Below are 6,158 nucleotides of genomic sequence, written 5' to 3' on the forward strand. Positions count from 1 at the left end.
CCTGAGATCATGACCTGAGCTGAAGGCAGACACTTAACAACTGAGCCACCCAGGCGCCCCATTTGGGGGTATTTTTAAATATAATTTCCAACTTAGAGGAAAGTTGCTAAGTACAGAGAACTCCGTTTATCAAGATTCCCCGGCAGTTTGCATTCTGTCCCTGTGTCTGTGTCTGCATTTTTTCCTGAACCACTTGAGATCAGGTTCAAGACATCATGCCTCTTCACTTAAATGATTTAAAAATCCTTTAGTGTTCCTGAGCACAAGGATGTTCTCCTACCTTACCCCAGTAGGATGATCCAAATCCGGAAATTCAGTACAGAGAAAACAGTATTAGCTAAGCCACAGCTCCCCTGAAAATGTCGGTCATCCCCGACCTGAGCACAGAGGGAAGGTTCTTAAAAATTCTGGGTCTTTGGCTGCACATTGGGAGCCGGCGTCGGAGAGGCCCAAACAGGAGGTGCTCACGGCTAGAGTGGCTGGCGCGCTTCCAGCAGCAGGGTGCAGAGTTGGTGGAGCCCTGGGGACAAGGCAGGGCAGCCCCCCCACCGTGGCGCACGGACCAGGGGTCCAAGCAGCAGATCCTGATGGCCCTGTTAACCCTAAAACAAAACTGCCAGCTATTTTACCAGCAGAGAGAAGTTTGTTCAGGAACAGCAGAGAATTGCAATCCCAAGACGAGCAAGTTAGGGCAAAACAGTGCCCGGAACCAAGGAGCGGAACACTCTTTTATGGAGGAAAGGGGGCGTTGGAAGGGGCTATTGTAAACAAAAAGCCTATTGGCCAGGCCCGAGCTGGGAGGGTAGTGGCTTCTCATTGGCTGAGCTGTTGGTGGCGGGGGGGGGGAGGGGGGAGGAAACCGTTCTTCCTCCCCGTGGGGCTCTAAAGCTGTAGTGACTGGCAAGGTCCCAGCGGGGTCCGCAAGGGAGAGTCGGGCAGTGAGAGCTCCCCCTGGTGGCCTCCCAGCTCCGCTCGGCCCCATTCTAAACGAGGTCACCTTTTACTAATTTTCACAGCCCACGTGGAGGGGCCCTTGGGATGGTCAGGACGGGTGGAACCAGGACTGGACCTGGGCCGGGTGGAGACAGCAGTTCAGATCACAGGTTTAAAACGCAGCTTTTAGGGGTACCTGGGTGGCTCAGTCGTTAAGCGTCTGCCTTTGGCTCAGGTCATGATCCCAGGGTCCTGGGATCGAGCCCCGCATCGGGCTCCCTGCTCCGCGGGAAGGCTGCCTCTCCCTCTCCCACTCCCCCTGCTTGCGTTCCCTCTTTTGCTGTGTCTCTGTCAAATAAATAAATAAATAAATAAATAAATAAATAAATAAATAAATAAATAAATAAATAAAATCTTTTTTAAAAAAGCAAAATAAAATGGAACTTTTAGTCATCAAGGGCAGTGCACAATGAGGGTGAACCACCCAGGGGAAGTGGGCAGAAGCCCTGTCCTCCTTACCTAGCTGTATTTGGGGTTCTGTATGCTTTGGCGACCACCTCCCACCGTGAAACTTTAGTTGAAATGTTCTGGTCCTGGGTGGACAGTGCTCCTAGGCCCCTCCCAGCAGTAAACACAAACACTCTTGGGAGAGTTCACCATTTCTCTTCATTTATTTATTTTTTAAAAGATTTTATTTATTTATTTGACAGAGCAAGAACACAAGCAGGGGGAACAGTAGAGGGAGAGGGAGAAGCAGGCTCCCGGCCAAGCAGGGAGCCCGATGTGGGGCTCGATCCCAGGACCCTGGGATCATGACCTGAGCCAAAGGCAGATGCTTAACCATCTGAGCCACCCAGGTGCCCCTCACCATTTCTCTTTAAAAGGAAGTAGGGCTCCTTTGAAATTTGGGGAAGGAAATAATACAAAATGAGTTCAGGATATCTTGTGCCAGAAAGCAAGGTTCCTCCCAGAAAGAGACCTACCAGAGGGACAGTGTGACAAAAGTGAAGGGCTCTGAATGGCCAAAAAGTCAACAATTTCAGCATCAAAAAGAATAATGGCTGTCCTGAATAGAAACATACCAAATATATAAAATGCATAAGTTTAAAATATTATAAAAACCCACTCCATTAGTCATCTTGAAGGTTGCTGCTATAGCAATCTATTATTCTAAAAACTGGTAAATGAAGGGATGCCTGGGTGGCTCAGTTGGTTAAGTGTCTGCCTTCAGCTCAGGTCATGATCCCAGGGTCCTGGGATCGAGTCTCACATCGGGCTCCTTGAGCCTGCTTCTCCCTCTGCCTGCCTCTGTCTCTCTCTCTGATAAATAAATAAAATCTTTAAAAAAAATTAAAAATTGGTAAATGAAGAATCACATCCATTCTGACTTTCCCCTATGAACTGTATTTCAGGATAAACAGATTGGTGAAAGAAAGTTATGTATAGAATTCCATCTAATAAATGCAGAAGAAATCATTGGCAATGTCTTAGTGGTAGTGAAAGCCTATAGGTGGGAGATTGATGAACATAATGGAGGATTCATCTGACCCTCAGAACCCATGAGTGACCCTAACTTTACCAAGAGGTATTAAGTGCCTCCTGGTGTGAAGCAATAGAATCTTGCAGAGTGCCGCGGACAGAGCATTCTTGATGAGAAACAAAACTGATCTAATCAAGTTTCTGAATGTAACTACCAGTGTATAGAAAACACAGGGGAAAGAGGAACATATTACAAGATATAGTAGGGATGTAGTCATTCAAATCCTCTTAATAGGGCAAATGACTGTTTTTTCCCAAAAAATAAATGGGAAAGAATTTTTTAAAAAGAGGAAAGGGAAATTGTTATGGATTAACAGATTTAAGATACATTTCCATTAAATGCAACATGTAGACCTTGTTCAAACCCCTATTCTAATTTGAAGTGTTAAATCAGGATAAAGTTCCTTGGTACTTATGAAGCTAATAAGCAGTAGCATGCCCCACACTTCCTTTTCCCAGATACTCGTCTAGCAACTGATACCCCAATCTCTCTTCTGCCCAGACACCCCCTGTCCTCAAGACCCTCAGCCCACTGATTCCCATGAAATAGCTCCCTGGGAGACATCACTCAGACTAGGCATTTGTCAATTTCTCCTTGTAGTTCTGTCATTTTTACTTTATGTATTTTGAAGCAATTATTAATTGCCTACAAGTTTAGAACTCTTCCTATAGTACAGGGAAGCCTAGCTCTTCCCTGTAAATTGAACATTTTGTCAGTCTGCTGTGTTCTTCTTTACACCTCTGCCCACAGTCTATTGTTAATGTGGTTTGTCTTGCACACTCCTTTCCATGGGTGTCAATTTTATATTTCAGATGTGTCCCTAGAAGCAGCATAAGTGGTTCTTATTGCTTTAAATACAGTCCAACAAGGGCACCTGGGTGGTTCAGTTGGTTAAGCGTCTGCCTTTGGCTCAGGTCATGATTCTGGGGTCCTGGGATCGAGTCCTGTGTCAGGTTCCCTGCTCAGTGGGGAGCCTGCCTCTCTCTCTCTGCCTCTGCCCCTTCCCCTCCCCCCCACTTATGCACTCTCTGTCACCCTCTCCTAAAAAATTTTTTTAAATGTTAAAAAAAAATACAGTCCAACAGTCTTTGTCTTTTAACTACAGACTGTAGTTATTTTGTATTAGTTGATTTGCAATATTAGTACCAGTATTTTTTTTTAAGATTTTATTTATTTGGGGCACCTGGGTGGCTCAGCCGGTTAAGCGGCTGCCTTCGGCTCAGGTCATGATCCCAGGGTCCTGGGATCGAGCCCTGTGTAGGGCTCCCTGCTCAGCGGGGAGCCTGCTTCTCCCTCTCCCTCTGCCTGCCTCTCTGCCTATTTGTTCTTTCTCTCTCTCTCTGTCAAATAAATAAACAAAGTCTTTAAAAAAAAAAGATTTTATTTATTTAACAGAGAGAGAGCGCCTGCTCCCAAGCAGGGGGAGGGGCAGGCAGAGGGAGAAGGAGATTCCCCGCTGAGCAGGGAGCCTGACGCAGGGCTGGATCCCAGGACCCTGGGATCATGACCTGAGCTGAAGGCAGATGCTTAACCCACTGAGCCACCCAGGCACCCCCAGTAGTAGTTTTTTTTTATCAGTTTATTTTATACTTTCTGTGTTTTCTTTCTCTTTTCATGTTTCATTTGTTTTCCTCTACTTGTATGGGAATCATACTCTTCTCCTCTTTTAGTGGTCACTTGAGAAATAGAAACATGCACATTTAAGTTCATAATTCATGAAGATAATACATTTACATCCTTCTAACCCTCAGAATGCTTTAAATTTCCATCATACCTTCCTGGTCTAGAAGCTATTGATAACAAGATTACCCACAAATTAGACATTATTACTTTGTGAAAACTCATCTGTGTGCATACTCACCATTTGAGACATATCTGTATGTATGTTGTGCTTCAATAATGTTTACCTTACAAATCCTGCTGGGCGGGCGCCGGGTCGCTCAGTCGTTAAGCGTCTGCCTTCGGCTCAGGTCATGGTCCCAGGGTCCCGGGATCGAGCCCCACATCGGGCTCCCTGCTCGGCGGGGAGTCTGCTTCTCCCTCTCCCACTCTCCCTGCTTGTGTTCCCTCTCTCGCTGTGTCTCTGTCAATTAAATAAATAAAATCTTAAAAAAAAAAAAAAAGTCTTGCTGGGCTAGTTCTGGTGCTCCTTTTTCCTTGTGCAGCTTTCTGGCTTCTCTTGTCTAAATAAGCTGCTAAAACTCAGCCCTGGTCTGCCCTGTGCAGCTGCTGCCCTGAAACCACTATGAGGCTGGAGGAGAGTACGACCCCTCAGGCCCCTGAGGCTGGGCCATATGGGACACCCAGCCTGGGGGACACCTGCAGGGGGATGGACCCAAGTGGGCACCTCCAGTCCAGGCCTCCCTCAGATTGTGACAACTCTCATCCTCTGTCCCCTCAAACCCTGCCCACTGCTCTGCAGCCCCAAGTCACCACTGCTTGCCCGGTGGGTGCCATAGGGTTTTTCCCATCACTGCCTGGAGCCCTTGCCCTGGACTTTGAGGCCAGCCCAGAGAGGGGGGATGCTCTGTCCCCTCCCAAAAAAGAGCCAATGACCCCATTCGGATTTCAAATAAAATAAACTAATAGCATAGAGGAAGGATAACTCTTTATAATGAGCTGTAAAGAAAAGGGCCAACAACACACCAGGATAAGCAGGTGCGTGACCTGGAGAAGCGCCAGGGGTGATGGCCATCTGGAAGCCCCTGCACCGCCCAGGCCTCAGGGGGGCGCAGCCGGGGCTAGAGCGGAAGAGTCCTGGGGCGGGGGGCAGGCGTCACTGGTGGCCAGAGAGCCTGCAGGGCCTGCTGCGCTGGCTGGTTCTCCTCCATCTAAAGCAGGTGTGCTTTGACTCAGCCGTCGTCTAGGACCCTGTTCTGTTGTGTGTTGTGGATTGACTTGTGTCCCCAAAAAGACGTGTTCAGGTCCTACCTTCCGAACGTGAACTTACCTGGAAGCAGGGCTGCGGCAGTCCCACGGGGGCAGGGTGGGCCCTCGTCCAATAGGAGCGGTGTCCTTCTAAGAAGACGGCCACGTGAGGACAGACGCAGGAACACCCCGACGACGGAGGCAGAGACAGAGGCCGAGCCGCCGCGTCTGTAAGCCAGGGCGCGCCCCGTTTCACCCGCACCATCGCACCATCGGAAGCAGGGAGGCCCAGGAAGGACCCTCCCCTACAGGCTTCAGGGGCAGCACGGCCTTCCCTGCACCTCAGGCTTCCAGCTGCAGGACCCAGACGACAGATTTCTCATGTTTTCGGCCGCCCGGCGTGTGGTAGTTTGTCACAGACGCCCCAGGAAACTGACCTGACCCACGTGCACACACAGGGCCGCAGGGTCGGCACGGAAGTGTCCTTCGGCAGGACCTGTATTACGGAAGCCCATGACGCTGTTGCAAGGATGGGGACAAGGAGGGTCCACGCCAGACTAGCCAAACGCGTGTGGAAGGACATGGGGGTTCCACCAGCGTGAGGCAAACAAACCAAAATCACATGCTTACTTACGAGGCACGCGACAAGCACTCGGGGACACACAGCAGCAGTAACAGAATATCCCTGGGGGTGGGGCCGCAGGACAGGGTCTCTGACGTCCTGCTCTGCTTCCCACAGAGAGATACTGAATTCAGTGAGGCTTATGTTGAACTGTAACGTGGAATAGATTTCACTAAAACAACGTGCACTTGGCTC

This window comes from Mirounga angustirostris, unplaced genomic scaffold (genome assembly GCF_029215605.1).
Source record: "Mirounga angustirostris isolate CCGP_5_RB_7025 unplaced genomic scaffold, mMirAng1.0.hap1 SCAF_4, whole genome shotgun sequence".
NCBI lineage: Eukaryota > Metazoa > Chordata > Mammalia > Carnivora > Phocidae > Mirounga > Mirounga angustirostris.